Source organism: Zingiber officinale, chromosome 7B, assembly GCF_018446385.1.
Source record: "Zingiber officinale cultivar Zhangliang chromosome 7B, Zo_v1.1, whole genome shotgun sequence".
In the NCBI taxonomy this organism is placed as follows: domain Eukaryota; kingdom Viridiplantae; phylum Streptophyta; class Magnoliopsida; order Zingiberales; family Zingiberaceae; genus Zingiber; species Zingiber officinale.
In genome coordinates, this window is record NC_055999.1 from 116,513,346 (window position 1) to 116,541,175 (window position 27,830).

Genomic DNA, 27,830 nt, shown 5'->3' on the forward strand with positions numbered 1-27,830 from the left:
TTATAAAAGTTTCCTTTTATAACCAACCATGAAGGAAATTTTTAAGAGAAATTTTTATTTTAAAAATTTCTGGAAACAAATTAGAAAGTTTTAATTTTGTGTTTAAAACTTTCCTTGTTTGGAGGATTTGAGGTGGCCGGCCAATAGAAACAAGAAAAGGAATTTTTAATTAAATTTTCCTTTCATTGGCAAGGAAATTAAGGAAGTTTTAATTAAAACTTTCCTTATTTGCCAAGACCAAGGAATACAAAAGAGAGGGTAGAGGTGTCTCACCTTACAACAATATATCCTCTAGTATTCCTCTCTTCCTTGGTGGTGGTCGTCCCTCTCTCTTCCTCTCCTATTCTTCTTCCTTGTGTGGCCGGCGGCATCTTCATCTCAAGGAGCTTGGTAGTGGCCGGATCTTGTTAGAGGAAGAAGGAGAGATAGGAGGCTTTGCTTCTTAGCATCCCTTGGAGCTTGGTTGGTGGCTGAAAGTTCTTCATCTCTTGAAGATTGGTGGTGGCCGAAATTTGCTTGGAGAAGAAGGAAGCTTGGGTGGATTCTCGTCTCAGGAGATCGTCGCCCATACGACGTCCAAAATAAGAAGAGGAATACGATAGAAGATCGTGAGGTCTATAAGCTACAAAAGGTATAACTAGTTATTTGTTTCCGCATCATAACTAGTTCATCTTTTTGTTTAGATCTTGAAATACCAAACACAAGAGGCTAACGTTTCTAGGTTTCGGATTTATGATTCGAATTTGTGTTTCTTTTATTTTTTCGATCTTGTGATTCGATTGTTCTTATTGGTTAAACCTAGGATTACTATAAGGAGATTAAATATTGAATTTCATTGAAAGACTTTGTCTAAGAAGTGGTGGATGCTCCCATAACCAAGAAGGCCTAGTGCCTCGCCATGTTTAACCTGGAAGACGATATCTGAAATAAATATTTAATCAAATTTGAAACATAGGTGGATTTGGATTAATAATATTAAGCATCGTTTGCGATTCAAGTCTAAACTTCTAAGAACAGATAAATTGAATTTGGAATCAAAAATGTTAAGTTCTGTTTGCGATTTCAAATTTAATTTCTAAAGAACACAATAGGTTGTTAGGAATGGTTTAGGACTTGTACAAAATTTTTGTACAAGAGAACCAGTACGATATTTCGAGTAGCAACCAACACCTAGGGCTATAAACAAGCTAAGCTGAGCCGAGCTTTAGGGTGTTCAAACTTGTTTGATAAGGTAACCGAACTGAGCTTAAAATGAACTAAGCTTTTGAAATGATTGTTCAAACTTGGTTTGGTTTATTTTTTATAAGCTTGAGCTTGTTTGAAACTTGGCTTGAGCTTGATTCATTTAGATGTTATCGAACTCTCAATTCAAGTTTGGCTTGAGCTTGGTTTGGACTTAGCTTGAGCTTGATTCGAGCTTGGTTCGTTTAGAAGTTATCGAGCTCTAAATTCAAGCTTGTTTAATTATTTGAAACTTTTAGTTGTTTGATTGGTTATTGAGATTGATAATTTTAACTTATTTATTTATTTTATTTTATTATTTATTTAATATATTAAAAAGAGTTTTATTAATGAATATAGTTTGTGAACATTGTCCATAAACATTGTTCATGAACGTTAACGAGTTGCATACATACATGTTCAAGCTTGTTTGTTTAGTTTAACGAGATATTCAAGTTTGTTTGTTTAATTAATCTTATGTATATTGAACGAACATAAACAAGCTCTTACCAAGCCGAACACTAATTTTGTTCACAAATGCTTGATTCATTTACAGCCCTAGAACCTCGGAGTGCATGGAGGCGTCTCGGAGGGTTTGGAGGCGCCCTCATGTGGATAGAAATCATAAGCATTGGAGCAGATAAAGTCTGAATTCTACGAGATTAGAATTGGGGTTGAAGGGATCTAGGATGAGGTTGGAGGCACCCTCAACATTCTTTAAAAACCCTATTCGGCCAGCACAAAACTTCAACTTTGATACAACTTGTTTACGTGCTTCTTTGACCATCCAGCTACTCTGATCGTACACTATTGCTCTACTACATTCAAGTCTCAACGATGGAAGAATGACACGATGTCGCTACGTGCTCAAATGAGCCTAGACTTGGGTCACATGCAGTTGTTGTTTTTTTTTATTACTCTTGTTTTCTTTATGGACATCATGTTCTAAAGTTGGTAGTCTTGTTACCAAACTATCTTTTTGTAAAAAAAAAGTATTGATTAGTGGATTACCCATCGAAAATGTTCAAAGGACCTAGGTCTTGGAGTAGAAGTCGCCAAAGACTCTGAACCAAGTAAAACTGAATATATGCCTTTTCTATTTACTTGTCCTTTTACTTTTCTGCTAATTTTCATTAGGTTTTTAAATACATATGATTCGCCTTTCTCCCCCTCTCTTTCATGTGACCAACGGTCCTACACAAAATACTGTTAGTACCCCAAGGTAGTTTTGATGTGATCAACCAAGTTAGGTTAGTCCTGCTGGCGTTTGATCCTTATGTCTAAGTGTGCATGAGTTTAGAAACACAAGAAGTCGAGCGAAAGATGCAGCTAGCGAGAAGGATGTCATGGGAAGGGAGCCGATAGGCTCAGTGTATCTGAGGGATGAGGTGCTGCGGAAGAGTACACCGATGGACGAGAAGAACGTGCATAATGTTCGAGGGATGAGAGGCTGGGGAGGGAACCTGCTCAAGGAGAAGGCCGGAAAATAGGTTCGGGTGAGCCCTACTTTAGTTGACTAAAATCACCTAGGCGATCGGAGCAGCAGAAGAGCAAAAGATGGCTGGAAGTGCTGCTGGAGGCGCCTTCAAAGGGAGTTGAAGGCGCCTCCCACTCCTCACTGTGGAAGGCGCCCTCACTGTGGAAGGCGCCTTCCATGGCTAGAAGATGCCTTCGATGAATAGTACAAAGGCTCCTTCCAGCCCTATGGAAGGCGCCTTCAACCAGAAAAATATTGTCCTTGCCAAAGGATAAAGATTTATCCTTTGGCACCTTGCTGGAGGCGCCTTCCAGCCTGTTGGAGGCGCCTTCCACCCACAGATAGGATTTTTTAGGAGCTATAAAAGGTCCCTGGAGTTAAGAAATAAAAAACAACTTCAGTAACAACTCTGGTTTTAATTTCCTAGCAACTTTCTAAGCTTTCAACGAGTGTAAGAGGCTTCTTCACCTTCAACAAAGGAGATTTTCTTTTAGTCTTTCATTGGTCTTAGATTAACAACCACCTAGGTTGTAACCAAGTAAATCTGGTGTCTCATCTTTAAGTTGTTATTTTCATTTATTATTATAGTTGCTTTTAATTAGAGTTGAAATAATGGGAAAGGTGTTTGTTTTATTTTGACAGATAATTCACCCCCCTTTTGTCGGCCGCCAAGGGTCCTAACAAGTGGTATCAGAGCCAGGATGCCTCAGAATGACTAACCGCCGACTGAAGCAACGAGACGATGGTCGGTGCAAGCATTCACCCACCAAAATTCGAGAGAGACTTCGTACAATGGAAACGCGGGATTGAGGTATTCTTTAAAATGGATTTTAAAATTCTGTTAATTATGAAATATGAGTTTGTAGTTCCAAAAGAAGAAGAAGAATAATAGTGGACAAAGAAGGAGCAAGTCGACTTCGTAGCGAATGGTAAAGCAAAGTTTCATCTGCTCAGCGTCCTTCCGCCCTAGGAAGTAAATTGAATCGGCAGCTACGACTCCACCAAAGAGCTCTAGGAGAAGTTCCTAGAATTCCACGAAGGTACTTCGGAAGCAAAGTTAGCAAGGCGAAACATCCTTCGAACCCAGTTGATAAACTTGCGAATGAACAATGGAGAAAAGGTAGTGCAACTCCAAGCATAGATCAAAGAACTCATCGCTTAGCTCAATACTCTCATAGAAATGGTAATGAATCGAGACTCAATCTGGAACATGCTCAACGCCTTACCGAGAACCCCAGAATGGTCATCCTTAGTAGATGCATACTACATCTCTAAGGAATTCGAAATAAGTACTCTAAAGAATTTGTTTTCTACTTTTGACTTCACGAAACTCGATGTGCAGATTCTAAAGAAATTGAAAAGTCGAACAAAAATATTGTCTTGAAAGCCAATGAGGAAGATCCTGACTTCGACGCATCGATCAACAAAGATGAAGTGGCCCTACTAGTAAGAAAATTTAATAAATTTTTTAAATCTAATAAATTTAAATCGTAGACGAGAAAGCATTATCATAACAAAAGGAAGGTCCAATGCTACAACTGCAATGAAGAGGGGCACATCAAGGATGACTGCCCAAAATTGAAAAACAAAGACAAAGAAAAGAACAAGAAGCCAGCTCGGCCCAAGCATAGTCTAAAAGCCACATGGGATGAATCGTCGTCCTCCGAATATGAAATCGAAGCCTACGTCAGACTAGCCCTAATGGTAGACCATCAAAAGAAAAACGAAACCAGCTCAAAAATGAGTATCGACGAAGGGGGGGGGGGTTCATCAGAGGAAAGCTACGATGAAGGGAGAGCATCAAAATACAAGGTAAGTTAGGTACGTGTCTTATCTCTTGAAAAGTCATTTAAATTTATTAAGAGTCTTTCCAATGACTTAGTAAAATTAGAAAAAATAAAATATAGACTTGAAAAGATAATTAGCCAATACTTGCCCCGTAGAGTTGTTTGATAATTTGAAATTAGAAAATGACAAATTGGAAACTGAAATAGAATACTTAAAAAATTGTGCATACTCAAATAATCAAAATATTAGAAGATATAATAATTTAAACTGGTATTTTAAATACCATAAGGGTCAAATTAGAAAGATATCACATAAATATGTACCTAAGAAATTTCTGATTAACCCAGTTGGAAGGAACCTATATTGGGTTCCAAAATTTTACATAAATTAAAATGGGAAGTAGGACTTTTAGAAAGAAAATTAAATCTTTAATTTCTTTAAGAGGTTTTGTCTATAAAATGGTTGTTGCTCCAATAACCAAGAAGGTCTAATGTCTTACCGCAGCATGGAAGTCAATTACATAAATAAATGTTTAATTGACTAATTGTTAAGCATTGAATTATCATACTTTCAATGTTTATCAAATTCTTTTTAAATTAATTAGAATTTTTTTTCAAATTTTTTTGGGGCCAACTTTCATATTATTAAAACATCAGTGTTTGTTTTTAACTTAAAGTTTTTTTGTGAAACTTAAACTATCGTATTTTTTTCTTTAGACTTTTTGTCATTGTTAAGTAGAATTTACCCCATTTTTAATGTTATCAAAAGGAGAAGAAGTAAGATTCAGTCTAGGGGAGGTAGTACAATTTTAAAATTTTAATATTTGTACTTTTCATTCTTGCAAATTTTTTTATTGCTATTTTGTTTATGGTTTACCCTAACTTAATTTGAGTTTGATCACATCAAAATGGGGGAAATTGTTGATACCCCAAAATAGTTTTAATGTGATTAATCAAGTCAGGTTAGGTCCTGTTGGTGTTTGATCCTTATGTCTAAGTGTGCAGGAGCTTAGGAACATAAGAAGTCGAGCAGAAGACGTAGCTAGCGAGATGGATAGCACGGGAAGGGAGTCGATGGGCTCGGTGCATTCGAGCGGGGAGGTGCCACGGAAGAGTACACCGGTGGATGAGAAGAACGTGGGTGACATTCGAGGGACGAGAAGCCAGGGAGGAAACCTGCTCGAGGAGAAGGCCGGAAAATGGGTTAAAGTGAGCCTTATTCTGGTTGACCGAAATCACCCAGGCGATCGGAACAGCAGAAGAGCAAAAGATGGCTAGAAGTGCTCCTGGAGACACCTTCAAAGGGAGTTAAAGGCGCCTCCCGCGCCTCACTGTGGAAGGTGCCTTCCATGGTTGGAAGGCGTCTTCGATGAATAGTACGAAGGCACCTTCCAGCCCTATGGAAGGCACCTTCGACCAGAAAAATATTGTCGTTGTCAAAGAATAAAGCTTTATTCTTTGGCGCCTCGCTGGAGGTGTCTTCCAGCCTGTTGAAGGCGACTTCCACCCATGGATAAAGTTTTCCAGAAGCTATAAAAAGACCCCTGAAGCTAGGAAATAAAGAACAACTTCAGTAACAATTCTGGTTTTAATTTCCTAGCAACTTTCTAAGCTTTCAACGAGTGTAAAAAGTTTCTCCGCCTTCAACAAAGGAGATTTTCTTTTAGTGCTTTCATTGGTCTTGGATTAACAACCACCTAAGTTGTAACCAAGTAAATCTGGTGCCTCGTCTTTAAATTGTTATTTTCATTTATTATTATAGTTGCTTTTAATTAGAGTTGAAAGAACGGGAAAGGTGTTTGTTTTATTTTGACAAGCAATTCACCCCCCTTTTGTCGGCCGCCAAAGATTGTAACAAATACCTCGTGCTGGCTCAAGGCATAAGGCTTATGCCCAAGGCCAATAAAATTAGGGCCCTTAATGTTTTTTATTTTAATATTCTTTATATTCATTTTTTAACATAATATTCACTCTCAATTGTAAATTAACTTTTAAAAATAAAATTTATTTTATTTATTGTTAATTTTTAAAATTATATATCTTATTTTTAAAAACCTAATCGATTCTTCTTTTTAGCATTAATCTCTAAAAATTGTGCACCCTTACAATCGTAAGTGATCTTTGATGTGTGTAGATATTATGATCGTTTATGCATGTTTTAACACACATTCACTTACTTTATTTGTATATATTCTTCGCACGATCATCTCTCCTATTGTTTATTCAGTATTAATTACTCTTTTGTCGTAGATCTGCTCTTTGTTTGATTTTGTGTTGACATGGATAACTTTTGGAGCAAAAACGATGATTGTCGACGCATCGAAGCAAAAGCAGAAAATCACTTGACACCGGCTGTGCAACCCTGCACAACCGTGTGGCCATTCCCGAGAGAGAGCAGCACATGGTCGTACGACCTTGCACGGTCATGCCTCACAACCAGAGTCGAAGGAAGACATGGTCATGCGGATCTCGCACGGCCGTGCCACTCTACCCGAAGAAGGAGAGGAGCTGGCGCACGATCTCGCACGGTCGTGGCACGGGTTGTGCGACGCCCGTGCCCTAGCCTATAAAAGGGCTCTTAAACCTTCCCCTTGAGGGGGGGGGGAGCCGAAAAAGAGAGATACACTTTAGTGTCGTTCCACACCGTCCCGGACCTCTGTTCGACGATCCGAGATCACCGCATGAACTTCAGAAGCAAAGGATTGGATCCGAAGATCACTCGACGTCATTGAATAAGCATCTCTATTCCCTCTCTCTTCTTGTCTGTGGATTGAATGTTTAATTATACTATGTCTTTGAATTTTTCCCCTACGTCTATGGAGTAGAGTCTTTGTTCTAGGATCAAGGAGTAGTTGTGAATATGTTATGATGTAAGATTCATGCTTATGCTTTCACTCATTGAATGATTTCGCTTGTCTTGTTTCAATTTGATATGCATGAAACTTGTTTGTCATGTCGTATTAATTGATTGTGTTAGTATTGCTAATTTCGTAAAGAGAGGATCTTAGATCGTATACCCGAGGGGCCCTAGTGATAGGGCTAATCCGTTCACGGACATCTAGGATACTCCCTCGAAAGGAGAGGTAATTCCTCCACAAGGAAGTAAGAAACCAAACCAAACCCCTATCTCTATTCTTAATGATACCGATCATGTTTGCATTCTTGTGATCTACCGAGGTGCCCTAGTGACAGGGGTTAACCGTAATAGGATTTCATAGAGATCTTCTCTGTTTAGTGCTTAAGGGTAGTAGTTATAACTTCCGACAAGTACATGTTAACTAACAATGAGAAAAGGATAGAACATGATACATTAGTTACCACCACAACGGAACCAAACTCCTAGAGCTCTTCCCAAACCAAGTAAAACTCTCTCTCTCTCTCTCTCTCTCTCGCCAGTTCTCACATCTACTTCCCAAGTTCTTTTTTTCTCAAGAAATAGTTCACTTACAACCATCGGTAGTTTAGCTAATTCTACGTGAACAATCGCTAGTGCTTATAACCAGTCCTCGTAGGATCGATAATCTTTTATTACTGACGACATATCCGTGCACTTGCGGAAGCGTAACAAGTTTTTGGCGTCGTCGTCGGGGACTGCGCCTATAACATTAGTGATAATCATATTGGATTAGACTAAACCTTGTTTTTCTTTATTTCACTTTACTTTCTATATATATATATATATATATATATATTCTGCACTTGGATTATTCAATATCATTTTTTTTGCATGCGAAGAGCTAATCTTTCAGGAAAACTTCTGTCATTCGATCCAGAAATTGATAGAACTTTCCTGAGGAGAAGAAACTTACAAAAACTCCCAGCATAACAAGAAACTTCATAAATGACTAACAAGCTTTTGAAGGACTACGCAGCACCCTATGCATGAGGGCTTCGGTCTAGCATCACCCGACCACCAATTGAAGCTAACAATTTTGAAATCAAATCTGCAGTAATCCACATAGTTCAGCAAAATGAATTTGGACGAGGACCGCACGATGATCCCAATCATCACTTGGAGCTTTTCTATGAGATCTGTAGTACTATGAAAGTGAACGGGGTCCCTCCAGAAACACTAAGATTACTTCTTTTTAGATTTTCCCTAAAAGACAAAGCCAAACAGTGACATAATTCTTTACCAGCCAACAACATTATATCTTGGGAGCAGTGTGAGCAGAAATTTCTGGATAAATTTTATCCGCCAAGTAAAACTGCACATATGAGGAATTTAATTGCAAGCTTCAAACAGGCAGACTCAGAATCGTTATTCGAAGCATGAGATAGATTCAAGAGTATGTTGAGACAGTGCCCCCATCATGGCCTCGAGAAGTGGTTGGTGCTACACACATTCTACAATGGAATCAATTATCACACGAAGGTGTCCCTCAATTCTGCAGCAGGAGGGGCGTTGATGAACAAGAGTCTTGATGAAGTTGAAGACATAATAAAGAATGTGGCCCAAAACCATCATCAGTGGGCAACCGAAAGATCTGGAGGATCCTTTTGAGAATCCAATAAAGGCATCAGGAAAATTTGACATGGATGCAGTCACGCTCATGTCCGCAAGGTTGGATGCTCTGACCAAGAAGCTTGAGACCATGGGGAACAGCACAGCCAATGCAATAGTGTGTGTGCGAAACTTGTGGAAGTTCGGATCATGCTCAAGATACTTGCCCCCTAGGGCCAATACAAGCACAAATACATCAACTTGAACAATGTGATGCGATAGTCGGTTATAACCAAAGGCAAAACAATCCATACTCCAACACATACAACCCTGGGTGGAGGAACCACCCCAATTTTTCTTACTAGGGAAATCAAGATCAAGAACCAGCAAAGCCAAGCTACCAACTTGGGCAACAAAACCACCCATCTGGACCACAGACTTATCAACAATAGCAACCTTCATAACTGTCCAGAATTGAAAAGATGCTTGAAGAAGCTCTCTTGGAGCAAAAAGTGATAAAGAATGAAATCAAATAATTGAATCAAAGAATGGAGAATTCTGAAAAGCATCAAAAGATTCAAGATAGCCAAATCACTCAGATAGCCTAGTCCTTTTCAAGAGCACCGGGAGCATTTCCGGGAAAGCCCGATATAAATCCGGTGGAACATTGCAACCGCATTGAGTTGAGGAGCGGACAGACTTTGGGAGATCCCCAAATGGGTGCTCAGAAAGGAATTGATTCAGAAGAAGAGTTCTCTCCTCTCATGCCTAATTTAGTCCAGAACAAGGATAGGGAGGAGATTACCAAGAAGGTTAAAGGGACTCTTTCACTTCCCCTACAAAGTCAGACAATTCTTTTCCCTCAAAAGCTAATAACATCCTAAAAAGATGAAGAGTTCCACCGATTCCTTAAGAAGATTAAAAAAATCTGCATTAAAGTACCTCTAATAGACGCACTGCCCCAAATGCTGAAGTTCGCCAAATTTTTAAAAGGTATTCTTTCTAACAGAAGATAGAAGGGTGACTTCAAGACTGTAGCATTGACGGAGAAGTGCAGCACTCTTCTCACGGCAGACACTCCCCCGAAGCTCCAGGATCCAGGAAGTTTTTCTATACCATGGAAGATTGGCTCTGAGCTCATACACAAGGCTTTCTGCGACTTAGGAGTGAGTGTCAGCCTATTTCCATACTTGTTATGCAAGAAACTAGGACTCTAGAATATCAAACTTACTATTATGATACTACAATTGGCTGACCATTCATGTAGATACCTAATGGATATAGTGGAGGATGTGCTAGTAAAGATAGGTGGATGCATCATTCCCATATATTTTGTTGCACTGAATATGGAGGAGGATCTCAATATCCCAATCATCCTAGGGAGATCATTCTTTGCCAGCACTGGAGCCCTCATCGATATGAAACGTCACAAGTTATCCCTGAAAGGTTAGAATTCGATTTATCTGATTCTCCTAATTGCATCTCTTCTTTTCAGGGAAATGTCAGCAAGTCGAATATACACAAAGCTGAAGAATGCAGTTTCCATGGGAGGTCGTCGGACATAATGCATGATTCGGCAAAACTTGAGAGGTCGCTCCCAACAAGTAATAAAAAGCATATTTGTCATGCACGAGTGAAACTAAAGGCGTAAACTGGAGCATTAACCCTAGGAGGAGAGTCGTGCTTCCATGGGTTTAGTCCACATTAATTGATACGGGGTCGAGCTAAAGACCTAAAACAAGCACTTTTTGGGAGGCAACCCAAGAGTTTCATTTTAATTCATTATCCACCTGTCGTTCTATTCTTGGATCTTTGTTTTCAGGATGTGCATTAGCCTTCACGAGCTGGCCGTGATCGTTTCATGGGTGTGGCAGCGTCAGAGGGGTCAAAAAGGAGGAGAGCGAGATACTACGCACGTAAGGGAGTCGACCATGTAAATGTACACGGCTGTGCAAAGCTGACAGAGGAGGAAATGACACAGGCCGTGTGAACCCACACGGTCCTGTGGCCTTTACAGAGAAGGAACAATATGTTGGAACCCCAAGGTTGGTTTGGTGTGATCAACAAGTTAAGTTAGGTCCTGCGTTGTATTTAACCTTGTGTCTAAGTGTGCAGGAGCTTAGGAGCACAGGCACTCGAGCGGAAGACGCAGCTAGCGAGAAGGACGGCACGCGGTGCGTCCGAGGGACGAGGCGCTGCGGAAGAGTACACCGGCGGACGAGAAGGAAGCGCTGAGCGGAAGATGCAGCTAGCGAGAGGGATGACTCGGGAAGAGAGTCGACGGGCTCGGTGCAACCGAGGGACGAGGTCTGCGGATGAGTACGTCGGTGGACGAGAAGGGACACGGCAATTCCGAGGGACGAGAAGCCGGAGGGAAGCATGCTCGAGAAGAACGGAAGATGGGTTCGGGTGAGCCCTATTCCGGATGTCAGAGATCACCCAATCAAGCGGAGCCGGAGCAGAAGACCCGGACCGAGACGGGGACTTAACGGAGAAGTGGTCCCGGACAAAAATTCAACCGCAGTTGACTTTTTGCTCCGAGGCGCCCGGACCCTGATTTTGACCAAGATCGCGATTTACGCGATCTGAACGTTGGGGGATAAAACTTTATCCCCCCCAGGGCGCCCGGAGCCCTTCCAGGCGCCCCGACCAAGGCTATAAATATAGCCTTGGTCCAGAAGCTTTTCATCAGTTCAGAAATTGTAACAACACTTGTGTGCTTCCACTGCTTTGATTAGCTTCTTTCTTTCTGTGCCTACATTGCTGTAAACGAGACTTCTCCGCCTGAAGGAGTTCTTAAGTGCAACCATCTTCCTTGGATTAACAACCTTCCCGGTTGTAACCAAGTCAAATCCGGTGCCTCGTTTTTATGCTTTATTTTCTGCTTAATCTATTATTCAAGTGTTAGCTTAATTGTCCGAGAAAGGGTTGTGTTTTATTCAGGGCTATTCAACCCCCCTTCTAGCCGGCCCAACGATCCTACAAGTGGTATCAGAGCCGAGACGCTTCAGGAGGACTAACCGCCGAACGAAGCAACGAGATGGCCGGATCTAACATCCACCCGCCAAAATTCGAGGGGGACTTTGCAAGCTGGAAGAAGCACATGGAGGTATTTTTCGGTACCGATTTTGATTTATTACTAATAATGGAACTCGGTTTTGAAGCTCCCGAGGGCAAAACAAAAAGTCAATGGACAAAGAAAGAGCAGGCCTAGTACGTGGCAAACAAGAAAGCAGAATTCCATCTGCTAACCGTACTTCCTCCACAAGAAGTCAACCGTGTCGGCACCTACAATTCGGCAAAGGAGCTTTGGGAAAAGTTCCTTGAATTACATGAAGGAACATCCGAAGCCAAGCTTGCGAGACGGGACTTACTTCGCAACCAGCTCACCAACCTCCGTCTTGAAGAAGGTGAAACAATTGCACATCTACACTCGAGGATACAGGAGCTCATCACCGGACTTTCGAATCTCGGAGAAGAGGTAAGTAACCGAGATTCGCTCAGGTACGCTTTAAATTCCTTCCCTAGAAATTCAAAATGGGCATCATTAGTAGATGCCTTTTACATTTCGAAGGACTTAGAAAAAATTTCATTAGAAGAATTTTTTTCAACATTTGAAGTGCATGAGTCAAGATGTGCAGGAATAAGAGAGCCAAAGAACAACGTCGCCCTCAAAGCTTCGAGAGACGAACCTGAATCGGAATCTTCTCTCGACGACGAGGAAATGGTAATGATGGTAAGACGATTTAAGAAGTTATACAATTCTAGAAAAACTAACCATCCACAGGGTAGAAAGAAAAGAACGATCCGCTGCTACCATTGCGACGAAGAAGGGCATGTCAAGGACAACTGCCCCAAGCTGAAGAACAAAGACAAGGAAAAGGGTAAGAAGCCTATCCAAAAACGAAAGGCCCTGAAGGCGACGTGGGACGATACATCGTCCGAATCCGAAGTCGAAGCATTCTCCGGACTCGCACTGATGGCGAGTCATCAAGACGACGACTGCGATTCAAGCTCTTCCGAAATGAGCATCGAGAGCATCGATGAAGGGGGAGACACGTCGGAAGAAAGCAGCAGCTCAGGGGGAGAAACGGACAACGAGATCGACAAGGTAAGTCAGGTACGATCTCTTCCTCCCGATAAAATGTTTAAGTTCGTTAAACTTTTAACAAAAGATTGCTGCAAATTAGAAAGTGAAAATAAAACTTTAAAAGTAATTCTAGCTAAGTCTTGTCCCTGAGGATTTGAAAATTCAAGTAGATAACTTGAAAAACTATGCATATTCATCTAAAACCAAGTTTAGAAAATTTAATAATTTAAATTGGTACTTTAAATATCACCCGGGACAAATTAGGAACATTTCAAGAAAACATGTCCCTAAAAGTTTTTTAATTAATCCAGTAGGGTGGAACTTATATTGGGTTCCTAAATCATGTCTAAACTAAATTGTAAAATTAGCGCTTTAAGTGAAAAAATTAAACAAGTAATTTCTTTATGAGGCTTTGTCTAAGGAAGCGGTTGTTGCTCTAATAACCAAGAAGGCCTAGTGCCTCGCCACGACCTGGAAGCCAAAATATTGAAATAAATTAAGTTACTAATGAAGCATTAATACAAGAATCAATTAATGCTTGAAAAAGGTTATTCAAAATATTTTATTTCAAATTAGAAATTTACTTACTTAGAATTTCTTTATTCTCAAAAATCATTTTTTTTGTTAAGAATCTTTTTAAACAAGAAATCTCAGCTTAAATTACTTAGAAAAACTTTCTAAAATTCTTAAAAACTTAGAAATTTATTGAAATATTTTTTAAGTCTTTAACCCTTAGATTATTTTTCTTGGAACCCCATTTTTATTGTGATCAAAGGGGGAGAAGGGAAAGTATAAGTCTAGGGGGAGGTAGAAAAAATTGCAAATTAAAATTTAAAATTTTTGAAATTTAATTTTTTCTATCATGTTGCATATTATTGCAATAAACTGTTTAATTTCATATTTATTGTTGACCCTAGCTTAACTTGGGTTGATCACACCAAAAAGGGGGAGATTGTTGGAACCCCAAGGTTGGTTTGGTGTGATCAACAAGTTAAGTTAGGTCCTGCGTTGTATTTAACTTTGTGTCTAAGTGTGCAGGAGCTTAGGAGCACAGGCACTCGAGCGGAAGACGCAGCTAGCGAGAAGGACGGCACGCGGTGCGTTCGAGGGACGAGGCGCTGCGGAAGAGTACATCGGCGGACGAGAAGGAAGTGCGCGCGATGGTTCCGAGGTACGAAAGCCGGAGCGAAAGATTGCTCGGGGAGCAAGAGACGCAGCTAGCGCGAAGGTCGGCACGGGGTGCGATTGAGGGACGAAGTCTGCGGATGAGTACGCTGGTGGACGAGAAGGGACACGCGGCAATTCCGAGGGACGAGAAGCCGGAGGGAAGCATGCTCGAGAAGACCGGAAGATGGGTTCGGGTGAGCCCTATTCCGGATGTCAGAGATCACCCAATCAAGCGGAGCCGGAGCAGAAGACCCGGACCGAGACGGGGACTTAACGGAGAAGTGGTCCCGGACAAAAAGTCAACCGCAGTTGACTTTTTGCTCCGGGGCGCCCGGAACCAATCCGGGCGCCCGAAGCTGTCCGGGGCGCCCAGAATGCATCCGGGCACCCGGACCTTGATTTTGACCAAGATCGCGATTTATGCGATCTGAACGTTGGGGGATAAAACTTTATCCCCCCCAGGGCGCCCGGAGCCCTTCCAGGCTCCCCGACCAAGGCTATAAATATAGCCTTGGTCCAGAAGCTTTTCATCAGTTCAGAAATTGTAACAACACTTGTGTGCTTCCACTACTTTGATTAGCTTCTTTCTTTCTGTGCCTACACTGCTGTAAACGAGGCTTCTCCGCCTGAAGGAGTTCTTAAGTGCAACCATCTTCCTTGGATTAACAACCTCCCCGGTTGTAACCAAGTCAAATCCGGTGCCTCGTTTTTATGCTTTATTTTCTGCTTAATCTATTATTCAAGTGTTAGCTTAATTGTCCGAGAAAGGGTTGTGTTTTATTCAGGGCTATTCAACCCCCCTTCTAGCCGGCCCAACGATCCTACACAATACATGACCATGCGGATCTGGCACGGTCGTGTAAAGCTACCCGAGGAGAAGAGTGCATGGGCCATGTCGGTTGACATGGCCGTGCAATCTCGATCGAGAGGAGGAAAGAAGGGGTCATGCCAGCAGGCACGACCGTGCGACTGTTGGATCGAGAAAGCGCTAGAGGGGGGGTGAATAGCGCTCGCGGCTATTTCGTTTTTCGAATCGCAAAACTATTAGAGTTAAAACACAGCGGAATAAAAACAAACACACAAACACCGGGGAATTTACTTCGTTCGGAGCCTAAGGCGACTCCTACTCAAAGGCCCGCGATCCTTGATCGCTTTCCATGGGCAACAACTATAAGTTCAAATAGAGTACAAGTATTGCAAATAAGTACAGTAAAAAGAAACACGGTTATACCGACAACAATATAGAAACCACAAGTAACGGAGCTCCGGGTCGTCGGAATGTTGCAGCAGCACTTCGGAATGATCTTGTTAGCGGCACGTTGAAGGAAGGAAGCCTAGAAGTTGATGATTTAAGGTGCTGCTCGAAACCCCCTTATAAAGGGTGTTCAAGGCGCCTTGAAGGCTATTCAAGGCGCCTCCATGCTGCCGAGTCTCCCGCGTGGATCAAGCTTGAACTAGTCGAAGTTCATCTGCTTAAGGCGCCTTATGCCCCATTCAAGGCGCCTTATGTCTCCTTCAAGGCGCCTCCCAAGGTGCTTCGCAGCCAGCTCCAGCTTTGCACCCGAGGCGCCTCCAAGCTCTATGGAGGCGCCTCGGACACTGTTCATCCGAGGGAAGACTTTATTATTTTGTACCTGCATGACATGTTAGTCCCAAACAATATCCTGCAACACAAAGTTAGCACATAAAGTCATAAATAATGTAACAAAATATTATCGATAGTCATCAGACTATCCGGGTCTGACTTCGGATTTCCGTCCGGAAACCTTAGGTCGTCCCGACGCCTACTGTTCCCTCTACGGGGAACGCGTCCTCACCTACTCCACTCAGGAGATTTACTTGTTGCCAATGCGATCCTCCAGATCGACTGGACTTTTGCTCAGCACTCGACGCTTCCGGACTTTCTGCTGGACATCCGCTTCCCGGCTAGTCCAGTCTTTCACCTGGTTCACGACACCAGGACTTTCCACCTAGGGTTACCACCCCCTGGGACTTTTGCCTGAAGCCATCGACCTGTCAAGACTTTCCGCATAGGGTTACCACCCCCTATGGCCTAGGGTTACCACCCCCTAGGGTTTTCCCTTTGCCTAACCGCAGCTAGGACTTTCCTGAAATACTCAAGCAGACTTGTTAGATCACACAACACCTTAACTTTGAATCATTTGCCATTATCAAAACACGAGTTCGATCGTCGGATGCTTCCCGCATCAACAATCTCCCCCTTTTTGATTATGGCAACTCAAATTCAAAGTTAAGTAAACAGATAAAAAAAATGAATAGATGAACGTATTTAAAGCAAGCTTAGCAAATTTGCTAAAGTACACTCTATGAATTTAAAGTATAGCGCCAAGTAAAGGCTCCCCCTTAACTGTTACTCCCCCTTTAATATTCATTATTTGAATTTTACAATTATTTGAGTATTTGAATTTGCTACTCTCCCCCTTTGCCATATATCAAAAATAAGCAAAAATAGTCATTTGATTTTAAAGAGGGATAACAAGATTTTGAAAACACTTAACAGTTTATAATTTTCAATTCTTACCTTTAGCTAAGTGAAAGGATGATGTTAGCTCTTTGGAAACTTAGTTAAAATTAGAAAACCACTAGAAGGTGGAACCTTTTGATAGTCGTTAACTAAGTTGAAAAAGCTAGTAACACTATATATAGAGGAGTACTTGTTTAGATTTTGTTAGTGAAATATTTGGAGCCTAAGTGATTTTTAGGAAAACATTTTTGTGGGCTAAGTTTTAAAATTTTGAAAATAAAGATTGGACCTTAGCTAAGCTCTTTGCAAGTGTTGTATTTTGAAAATTATAGCTTAGGTTAAAAAAAACTTAGCATAATTTTAAACAATATTAAATTTTAGGACAAGGAGGGAGTGAAGTAGCTAAAAATTTGGTTTAGGTTATTTAGTTGGTTCTTAAGTCCAAGCATGAGTCAAGTTCAATAGATTTCAAATTATCTAATTGGTGTTGATCAGGTATCAGAGTCCTAAAGTACAAGCATGTTTAATCTTAATATTTCCATTTCCTTTAGTTTGAGAGATACTTTTAGCTAAGATAAAGTTATTTTTGTTTTTAACAAGTAACTAAACAAATTTTTGTGATATCACAACACTTTAAATTCTTAGTTTTTAAAGAGGGAGTTTAGAAAAAAATTTGATCAAGACTCAGTTTAGCTAAGATTTTTACTTTTTTTTTAAAATACTTTTATCAAAGACTTAGATAAACTTATAAAGATAGTAGTTTTGTTAAGTATTTAACCTTAAAAAGACTTAGTTTTTCAAAAAAATTTATTTTGATGAAATTTTTCAGAATGCTTTGGAAAATACTTAGCATTTTCAGCAAAACTTAGCATTTGAAAATAATTGATTTGAGAGACACTTAGTTAAATTCCATTTTTGTCTTTAAAAAGTACTTAGCTAATTTTGAAAATACTTAGCTATATATTCAGCTTAAAAATGATTGCCTTGAGAAAACTTCTTGCCAAAGTTTAGAGTATAATCTAACTAAGCTTAGTTAAAGAAGACTTGATTAAGTACTTAGCTTAAAGAGGTTTTACATAAAGGCTTAGCTTTGAAAACATTCTAGAAGAGTTGTAATTTAAAAGCCAGGTCATAAATAATTTTAATTTTAAAGTTAAGTTAAAAATAACCTAAATTTTTGAAGATAAGTAAAAAATAGTTTTTAATTTTGAGGTCAAGTCAAAATTTTATTTTAAAGAAAAACTAATTTTAAAACTAACTCAAAATCACTCTCCCTTAATTAATGTCTTAATAAATTCTTTGAGTTCAGAAGTCCAAGCATGAGAGGTAAAACAAAATTATTTTCCTATCTTTCCATCTCACTCATTCTAGATTAACAAGCATGTTTAGCATATGAGTGAACGTGAGATGGAGTTGACTTTACAGTTGATATAAAACATAAGTTTTTGAATTTCAAATAATTTTGAAATTAAGTTTTAAAGATTTTTAAAATGATTTTTGAAATTTAGTTTTGAAAAGATTTTAAAATAATTTTTGAAATTAAGTTTTGAAAAGATTTTAAAATGATTTTGAAATTAAGTTTTGAAAAGACTTTTGAAATGATTTTGAAATTAAGTTTTGAAAAGATTTTAAAATAATTTTTGAAATTAAGTTTTGAAAAGATTTTTAAAATGATTTTGAAATTAAGTTTTGAAAAGATTTTAAAATGATTTTTGAAATTAAGTTTTGAAAAGATTTTAAAATGATTTTGAAATTAAGTTTTAAAATAATTTTGAAATTAAGTTTTAAAATTAAGTTTTAAAATAATTTTGAAATTAAGTTTTTTGAAATTAAGAAAATAATTTTGAAATTAAGTTTTAAAATATCATTTTGAAATTAATTTTTAAAATAATTTTAATTTAAGTTAATTAATTTTGAAAATAATTTAAGTTAATTTTGAAAAGATTTTAAAGTTAATTAATTTTGAAAATAATTTTAAGTACTTAGTCATCTCACCCGATCTAAATTTTTAATCAGGGAACCCTATAATTGTTGTGAGATGAATTCTTGTTGAATTTTAGTGTAAGGTTTTAACTTTGTGTTAGATTCAGGTTTAGCTTTGGGTTCAACAAGTAAGTATTCTTTGGATAAACTTCTGGGCTATGGTGAGTCACAAGGAACTCATTAAAGTAACCATGCCTTCGAGGTTTCCCAAATAGTCCTACCCATAGAACTTAATACTAAACCTTGGTCTAACTAGTTAGGATCCATTTAAGGGTAGCTTCGGTCAGTTCCACTTGGCCAAATGCACCAGGTCGAAGCCATATCTTCCTAGACATGCGATGCCCAAGCTTCCCTAACGTACTATCATCCAAAAATTTCACCAGTACTGTGGGTCAAGTTAAACCTAGCCCGTTTTAATCTAACCTTAATTACCCTGCTGGGTAATCTACTCTTGTTTTACCCATTTCTGGTAGATTAAGTTCAGTTACCCTGTCGGGTAGTTCAGTTGGGGGTGCCAGCTATTCTGGATCCTCCATCTATATTTTATTTGAATTTTGAATTTAATTTCGAATTTGATTTTGATTTTTAAATTTTGAATTGATATTTTAATTTCGAATTTTTTAATTTGATTTTGATTTTTGAATTTAAAATTTAATTTTTAATTTTTAATTTGATTTTGATTTTTGAATTTTGAATTTAAAATATAATTTCGAATTTTTAATTTGATTTTGAATTTTGAATTTAATTTCGAATTTTTAATTTGATTTTGAATTTTGAATTTAATTTCAAATTTTTAATTTGATTTTGATTTTTGAATTTAAAATTTAATTTCGAATTTTTTAATTTGATTTTGTTTTTTGAATTTTGAATTTAAAATTTAATTTCGAATTTTTAATTTGATTTTGAATTTAGAATTTAAAATTTAATTTAAAATTTAATTTCAAATTTTTAATTTGATTTTATTAAGATCATTTTTCTTTTTGCTCCCCCTGGATCATAGCCTCAATATGGTCTATCGAGATAGTGTATTTGATCCTTCGGGACCCAGTATTAGCCAAGTCCAACTTGATTGACCAACTTGGACTTGGGGACCCATGCTTGGACTGATTTACCATTTGGTTTGTTTATTAAGGATAAATAAGATTTATATTTCTTTTTAGTTTTATATCCTAGCCCAATTCTATTGTAAACGGCTCTTTGTGCCCCAAGAATTAGGTTAAGGTTCTTGGAGCCCAAAGAAAACCGTTCTAAGGTATTTTTTTAAATCTTTGACCTGATTTTTCAAACTCGAATTTTCTTCCTCAAGTTTTTGAACATGAGTAGAATTTTCAGTCTGAACTTGATCAGGTACGGATTTAGAGTTAGTCACTTCTTTAAGGACAGCTACTTCCTTTAGAAGTGATTTTATCTTAAGGTTTGACTTAGTTAATTTGCGAAGTAAATAATTAACTAAGTTATTAAGTCTAGAAACACTTACAGAGGGATCGGGCCCTTCTGAAACGGATACGGATTCGTGGCTTTGCTCGGACTCGGCCTCCGACTCGCTCTCTCTCTCGGACTCGTCGATCTGGTCCCGGGCTATTAGTGCGAGTAAACTCGTCTAATCGAGTTCTTCGTCGTCGTCTTCTGAGGAAGATTCGTCCCACGTTGCCTTTAGGGTCTTCTTCCTTCTTTGCTTCCTTTTGATTGGGGCAGTTGGCCTTGATGTGCCCCTTCTGGTTGCACCCGTAGCAGATCACTTCAAACTTTACCTTAGGACTTGGTTGGGCTTCCTTGGATTGGACTGCCTTCTTTAGGTCTATTTTGTTAAAGCATTTCTTCTTCTTGTAGAGTCTCTTCACAAGGTTCATGAGCTCGGTTGTTAGATCTTCATCTTCATCATCTGAGTCGGGTTCTTCTTCTGATTCCGGTTCAGTTCTTCGTCGTGATCTCGGTTCACGCGTTCTACTGGTACCTGCAAGCAAAGCTACACCTTTCTCGGGTGTGTTGGTTGCTACTCGGAAAACCTAGAGGTTCCACTGTACAAAAATTTTGTACAAAGGTCTGAACCTTTTCCTAGCTACCATGTGTTCTTTTAAATTAAATTTTGGATCGCCTGCGGAACTTAACACGTTTGATCCAAAACTTAATCTATTCGTTCTTTTAGGTTTTGACTTGGGTCTCCTGCGGAACTTAACACGTTCGACCCAAATCACCTTAAGTTATTAATTCCATTAAATATTAATTTCCATAATTGGTTCCCAGTACTGACGTGGCGAGGCACATGGCCTTCTTGGATATGGGAGCAACCACCACCGACTAGACAAAACCTTTTATGGAAAGCTAATATTTAATTTCCTAAAATAACTTTAGGTTAACCAAAAAGAACAATCAAATCACAAGAAAAAAAAATAAAAGAACACAACATCGAAAAACATATTCGAAATACTAGAATCGCATGCCTCTTGTATTTGGTATTATTTCCAAAAATAACTAGTATGATGCGGAAAGAAAAATTATTAGTTATACCTTTTAGAAAGACCTCTTGATCTTCTACCGTATTCCTCTTCTAACCTCGGACGTTGTGTGGGCAACGATCTTCCGAGATGAGAAACCACCAAAGCACCTTCTTTTCCTTTCTTCAAGCACAAAGCTTCCAAAAGATGAAGATCTTTTCCACCAACCAAGCTCCAAGGGATGTAAGCTTTCTCTCCTTCTTCCTCAAGCTAGATCCGGCCACCAATTAAAACTCCATGAGCATGAAGAGGTTCGGCCACAAAGAGAAGAAGAAGAGAAGAAGAAAGGGCCAGCCACACCACCAAGGAAAAGAGGGAGAAAAATAGAATAGAGTCCTTAGCCTTGAAACCTCCTCTACCCCCTCTTTTATAATCCTTGGTCTTGGCAAATAAGGAAAATTTAATAAAAACTTCCTTAATTCTTTTGCCATTGAAAAGGAAAATTTATTTAATTAAAAACAATTTTTCTTTTCAATTTTGCAATGGCCGGCCACACCAAGAAATCTCCAAGCAAATAAAATTTTAAACACCAATTAAAACTTTCTTATTTGCTTCCGGAAATTTATAAAAATTTCTCAATAATTTTTATCCCTTCATGATTGGTTTATAAAAAGAAAATTTAATAAATTAAAATCTTTCTTTTAAACATGTGGATAAAAATAAAGTTATCTCTATAAATTAAAATATCTTTTAATCTACAAATAAGGAAAGATATCAAATCTTTTCTTAATCTTTTGTAGAAACTTATAAAAGAGAATATTTAATTTTAAACTCTCTTTTAAATCATGAACATGATTAAAAAAGAAAGTTTTCTTAAAATTTAAATTCCTCCTTTAATCAACAAATAAGGAAAGATTTCAAATTTTAAACTCTCTTTTAAACATGTAGATGATTTATAAATAAGGAAAGTTTTTACCAAAAATTAAAACCATCCTTTTAAACTACAAATAAGGAAAGAGATTAATCTCTTCTCTTAATCTTTTGTAGAAAGCTATAAAAGGAAATTTTTAATTTTTAAACTCTCTTTTAAAATCATGATATCCACATAAGAAATAATTTTAATAAAAATCCTTTTTAATATTCTAGTGGCCGGCCACCTAAGCTTGGGACCCAAGCTTTGGCGGCCTACATGACTCATCCACTTGATCTTGGCGGCCTAGCTTGGGTTCCAAGCTAGCTTGGCGGCCCCATTAGATGGGTAAGAAGGTGGGTATCGATGGGTATAAATCTCTATATACTAGAGGCGATAGAGACCGAGAGGAGGAATTGGTTTTGGTCTCGATGAAATTAAGCATCTCGTGTTCGCCCAGACACACAACTTAATTTCATCAATAATAATCATTCCACTAAAGAACTATTATTGAACTACGCACCAATCCCAAATTACATTTGGGCTCCTTCTTATTATGAGTGTGTTAGTCTCCACGTGTTTAAGATAACAAATGTCCACTAATTAAGTAAGTTCTTGGCAACTCACTTAATTAATATCTAGCTCAAGAGTAGTACCACTCAACTTCATCGTCATATCGGACTAAGTCCACTGCGAGGGTTTAACATGACAATCCTTATGAGCTCCTCTTGGGGACATTCTCAACCTAGATTACTAGGACACGGTTTCCTTCTATAATCAACAACACACACTATAAGTGATATCATTTCCCAAATTATCGGGCTTATTGATTCATCGAACTAAATCTCACCCATTGATAAATTAAAGAAATAAATATCAAATATATGTGCTTGTTATTATATTAGGATTAAGAGCACACACTTCCATAATAACTGAGGTCTTTGTCCCTTTATAAAGTCAGTATAAAAGAAACGACCTCTAATGGTCCTACTCAATACACTCTTAGTGTACTAGTGCAATTATATAGTTAAGATAAACTAACACCTAATTACACTACGACCTTCCAATGGTTTGTTCCTTTCCATCATGGTCGTGAGCAACTGTTTATAATTTATAAGGTACTGATAACATGATCTTCTGTGTGTGACACCACACACCATGTTATCTACAATATAAATTAATTGAACAACTACATTTATCACAAATGTAGACATTTGACCAATGTGATTCTTATTTCTAGATAAATGTTTATACCAAAAGCTAGGCTTTTAGTATACACTCTAACAGGGTGGTTGTGCATTAGTCTGCTCGTGAAGTTCGAATTCTGAAAATAGTTCTTCTAATTTAATACAAGATAGACCCTTAGAGACTTTGTAGGCATCTACCATTGATGCCCACAATGTGCTCCCAAGAAAGGAGTTGAGTGCATACCTTATTATGTCCCTATTCTCGACCTTCTGCCCAATTCCGTGGAGGGAGTTGAGGATGTCTTGGATTCTTGCGTGTAGTGAACTCGCCGTCTCGCCTTCCTGCATTTTCAGATTATATAATTTATTAAGTAAAAGATCCCTTTTACTCACCTAAGTGTCGGAAGTGCCCTCGTGGAGTTCGATCAGTTTCTCCCACAGCTCCTTTGCGGAAGAGAACGGACCGACTCTGTTGAGCTCCTCCTTGGTAAGACTGCACTGGAGGGTGCAGGTGGCTTTGGCGTCGGCTTCCACCTTTTTTATAAGGGCTAGATCCCAGTTTTCGCAGGATGTAGGCTTGTCGTCTGCATCAGTTTGTAATCACAGTCCCGTCTTGACTATCATCCAGATGTCGAACTGGATCTTCAGATATGTCTCCATTCGCCCCTTCCAATACCCGAAGTCTTCTCCGAAGAATAGTGGGGGACGAACAGTGCTATATCCTTCTTGTTGGGCCATTTAAATCTTGCAAAAACTAAAAACAAGAAGATCTGTTCCAAGACTGAGTCTTGGATTAGTAGTGCGGGAAGAATAGAAAAAAAACGAGCTCAAGTGGTATTGACCAACTTTGAGCAACACCGATTTTGAAAAGAATTAGAATTTTAGCTACTAAGCTAATTTCTAATTGACTCCGAAAAACCAAAAAATACCACGAAAAAATGTTTTGAATGGTGGTTGCACCAATTCAAAACGACCCCGCTCTGATACCAATTGTTGGATCGAGAAAGCGCTAAAGGGGGGTGAATAGCGCTCGCGGCTATTTCATTTTTCGAATCACAAAACTATCGGAGTTAAAACGCAGCGGAATAAAAACAAACACACAAACACCGGGGATTTTACTTCGTTCGGAGCCTAAGGCGACTCCTACTCGAAGGCCCGCGATCCTTGATCGCTTTCCGTGGGCAACAACTATAAGTTCGAATAGAGTACAAGTATTGCAAATAAGTACAGTAAAAAGAAACACGGTTATACCGACAACAGTATAGAAACCACAAGTTACGGAGCTCCGGGTCGTCGGAATGTTGCAGCAGCACTTCGGAATGATCTTGTTAGCGGCACATTGAAGGAAGGAAGCCTGGAAGTTGATGATTCAAGGTGCTGCTCGAAACCCCCTTATAAAGGGTGTTCAAGGCGCCTTGAAGGCTATTCAAGGCACCTCCATGCTGCCGAGTCTCCCACGCGGATCAAGCTTGAACTGGTCGAAGTTCATCTGCCTAAGGCGCCTTATGCCCCATTCAAGGTGCCTTATGTCTCCTTCAAGGCGCCTCCCAAGGTGCTTCGCAGCCAGCTCTAGCTTTGCACCCGAGGCGCCTCGGACACTGTTCATCCGAGGGAAGACTTTATTATTTTGTACCTGCAAGACATGTTAGTCCCAAACAATATCCTGCAACACAAAGTTAGCACATAAAATCATAAATAAGGTAACAAAATATTATCGATAGTCATCAGACTATCCGGGTCTGACTTCGGATTTCCGTCCGGAAACCTTAGGTCGACCCGACGCCTACTGTTCCCTCTACGGGGAACGCGTCCTCACCTACTCCACTCAGGAGATTTACCTATTACCAGTGCGATCCTCCAGATCGACTGGACTTTTGCTCAGCACTCGACACTTCCGGACTTTCTGCTGGACATCCGCTTCCCGGCTAGTCCAGTCTTTCACCTGGTTCGCGACACCAGGACTTTCCACCTAGGGTTACCACCCCCTAGGACTTTTGCCTAAAGACATCGACCTGTCAAGACTTTTCGCATAGGGTTACCACCCCCTATGACCTAGGGTTACCACCCCCTAGGGTTTTCCTTTTGCCTAACCGCAGCTAGGACTTTCCTGAAATACTCAAGCATACTTGTTAGATCACACAACACCTTAACTTTGAATCCTTTGTCATTATCAAAACACGAGTTCGATCGTCGGATGCTTCCCGCATCAACAGCGACGACCCCAACAACCAGGCCGTGTCTTTAAACACGACCGTGCTTTACCTGTGTGCGCCGCCAACCACCCTAAATAACCCTACTTCCCATCTCTTTCTCTCAAAAAAAAAAAACCTTTTCTTCCCCACTACACCTCATCAACCTTCATTACCTACATCTAAGACTCATCTTTACTGAGATCTAGATCTATGTTTTCTTCAAGCCCCAAATGCAAAAAGAGAGGAATAATTCCCCTATCCTTCTTATCTCTCCTCCTCTATCTTCAAGATCCACATCCACCCACAAGAAAGCCCTCAAATTCGCCTTGCATATCATGTCTCAAATCCTGAAGAGACTCCGAAGAGGAAGCAGTGGAGCTGGCGAAGGAGATGCACCGGGAGGAGACAAAGGCAAGGGAAAGACTTCTTCATCCAAAGACAAAGGCAAAAGGGTGGCATGCGACGAAGGTAACGACAATGAATTTAATATTATTTTTAGAAATCAAGAACATAAAGTTATATATGATATTCTTGTTGCTTGGAAAATTGTGTGTACTAGATATATGGATCCAACCACCATGGATATGTTAGGAATTAGGAATGACGTAGATTGGATGATTAGCTCCTTTGATTGGCATGACATGATGTACACACGTCTGCCGACTTACCCCTACGTAGTCCTGAAATTTTTAAATTCAATTGATGTTAAATTTTCTTCTAAGGATGACTACATTGGGGTCATAACTTTTAGGTTGATGAACAAAAAAATTCAGTGGATGTTTAGTGATTTTAATATTTATTTTGGTTTACCTACTGGAGGTACCCGTGGATTTGATGGTATTATAGACTGAAATGGATTTTGGGCTTCAATCATGGGATCAAAGAATCCTTATGAACCCTCTAGAGCAAAGGCATCACACATGCAAAATCCTACTTTTAGATACCTTCACCGTGTGATGAGCAAAACAATCTTTGGTCGAGGTGAGAGTAATGGGGTGGTTAGGAAGGTGGAGCTTTATTCTCTTTGGGCGATGCTAAATAAAGTCAACTTTGATTCTAGGTTTCATTTCTTACAAAACTTGTTGAGAGTAGGTAAAGCATCTTCGGGGATGATAGTGTTTGGCGGTTTAATCACCCAAATAGTAATAAATCTGGGTTGTGAGCTTGATGGGCTGGAGATCGTCCATAGTAATGATAAGATCGACATCAACCCTTGTCTTGCAATGAAGATGATCTGTTGGGATGAAAATAAGTTTGCTTTCCCTAGGAACGATAGTTTCCCATTACCCCTTCCTTGTCCTGAGCGCACTTCAGTTCGCAACTCCGTGAACTGGGTGATCATTGATTCAGAACCCGAGTTTGTTCCTTCCCTTGTAGGAGATACCGAGCACCACCAAGAGCCCTCGTCATCAAGACTCCCGCAACCCTCCGGATATCCAGAACCTACTAGGCACTCTTTTGCCTATAGTACGGGACCTTCAAGATTTGATTTTTCTGATTTTCGTGCCTCCTTAGACTCACTTCATGAGAAGCATGCAACCCAACAACAATTATTGGAGAGTTGCTTCAAGTTGTTTGACGACCAGTATAGGGAGGTACAAGATCATTTTCAGTTTACTAGAGACTTTCATAGCCAGGTGACAGGATTTGTTCAGGATTATGAGGTTGACTCGGAAAGAATGAGGAATTTCATGGATGATATGGATATTACTAGACAACATGTAGACACTCTTTACCAATATCACTAGCACATTGGTCATCTCCCTGGTATGCCTAGATTTCCCTCTGACACACGACGGGGACCCCCTTATTCCCCTCCCCCACCACCGTTTTAATTTCATTAGGACATTGAAAAATCTAAGTCTGAGGGGTGTTGTGTTTACACAACCTGAGTCGAGTCGAGTCTTTTTTCTTGTCCTTCTGCATATTTATTTATTTTGCTTTATCTACTTGCATTTCATTTTATTTTTCAATTTCATATTGCACTTTCTTTTCCCACTTGTAGTTTTTCATCATGTTTATTTTGAATAGTTTTGAGGCATATTTAAGAGCATCGAACCTTCTACTTCTTCTGCTGACTTGTCCAATAGCAAAATGACTAGCACGTGTATTTTCTTAGTTCATGTGTCGTAGAGATAGTGTTAGTATGTTTGGTGTACCTCCTTTCTCTATCTTTAGTAGCATGAAATAAGCTAAGTTACGGAGTTTAGTATAAGTTTTGGTCTAACCTTAAGGATCTTACTTTCACTTCACTTAAGCTTGAATAGTAGAAATATTTTGAAATAGTTATGATTCATCCCATTTATTTAGTACTTGTGTTCCCATGGGGATTCCTTAGTTACATTTTGGTTACTGGATGACCTCGGATCATGGAAGCTCATTCGGAAAAATCTAAATCCCAACATTTGCATCTTGCATTTGTGATTAGTGCTACACTTCTATAGCACCAAAA

The 27,830-nt window shown here is 39.2% G+C and overlaps 1 pseudogene; it reads right to left on the reverse strand.

The window, feature by feature from the left end:
• Positions 1 to 8,733: 8,733 nt before the first annotated feature.
• On the reverse strand, positions 8,734 to 8,805 carry LOC122007502 (annotated as a pseudogene).
• Positions 8,806 to 27,830: the final 19,025 nt, after the last annotated feature.